An 818-nucleotide genomic window follows, 5' to 3' on the forward strand; every position below is an offset into this window, starting at 1 on the left:
AAAGAAAAGAAAAAGAAAAACAAAACCCCAATAAAAACTAAAATTACCGAGCCAGAAGTTATGGCCACACTTATGGATTACGCTAGGCCAGGAGTGGCCGGTGTAACAAACAGTATAGTTAGACCCCAAATTAATGCACATCATTTTGAAATTAAGCATGCGTTGCTTAATATGTTGCAAAATAATGTAACGTTTTACGGGTTACCTAACGAAAATCCTAATACCCATTTGACAAATTTCTTAGAAATTTGTGACACTTTAAAAATTACTGATGTAACTGCAGAAGCAATCAAACTTTGCATTTTTCCTTTTACTTTGAAGGATCGAGCCAAAGAATGGTTAACTTCTATGCCAGCCGCATCAATTGAGACTTGGGAGCAATTAGCTCAAGCATTTTTATCAAAAAAATTTCCTTTAGCAAAAACCGCAAGAGTCATTAAAGAGTTAACATCTTTTTCTCAAAATGATAATGAAACTCTTTATGAGGCTTGGGAACGTTTTAAAGAACTTCAACGTTTATGCCCACACCACCAATTGCCCGCCGAACTTTTAATGCAAACATTTTACAATGGACTAAATCCTACAACTAGAGGTTCATTGGACGCTATGTCTGGAGGGTTATTCATGAAGAAAACATCTGCCCAAGCAAGAGAACTTTTGGAGGAAATGGCAATCAACAGTTGTATGTGGCCCGCGAAACGTGGACACGTACCATCAGCGAAACCATCATCCTCAACAACATCATCAGTTAAAGGTATAGTGAATCTTGATCCAGTAGCGATGTTGCAAGCCCAATTTTCTGCCTTATCGGACAAAAT

General features: G+C 37.5%; 1 non-coding gene across 1 annotated transcript; it reads right to left on the reverse strand.

Moving 5' to 3' along the window:
• Positions 1–429: 429 nt before the first annotated feature.
• On the reverse strand, positions 430–536 carry LOC136228147 (small nucleolar RNA R71). Its single transcript, XR_010688481.1, has one exon. It is a non-coding gene; the product is annotated as a small nucleolar RNA R71 (small nucleolar RNA).
• Between the last annotated feature and the right edge of the window lie 282 nt (positions 537–818).

Source organism: Euphorbia lathyris, chromosome 4, assembly GCF_963576675.1.
Source record: "Euphorbia lathyris chromosome 4, ddEupLath1.1, whole genome shotgun sequence".
NCBI lineage: Eukaryota > Viridiplantae > Streptophyta > Magnoliopsida > Malpighiales > Euphorbiaceae > Euphorbia > Euphorbia lathyris.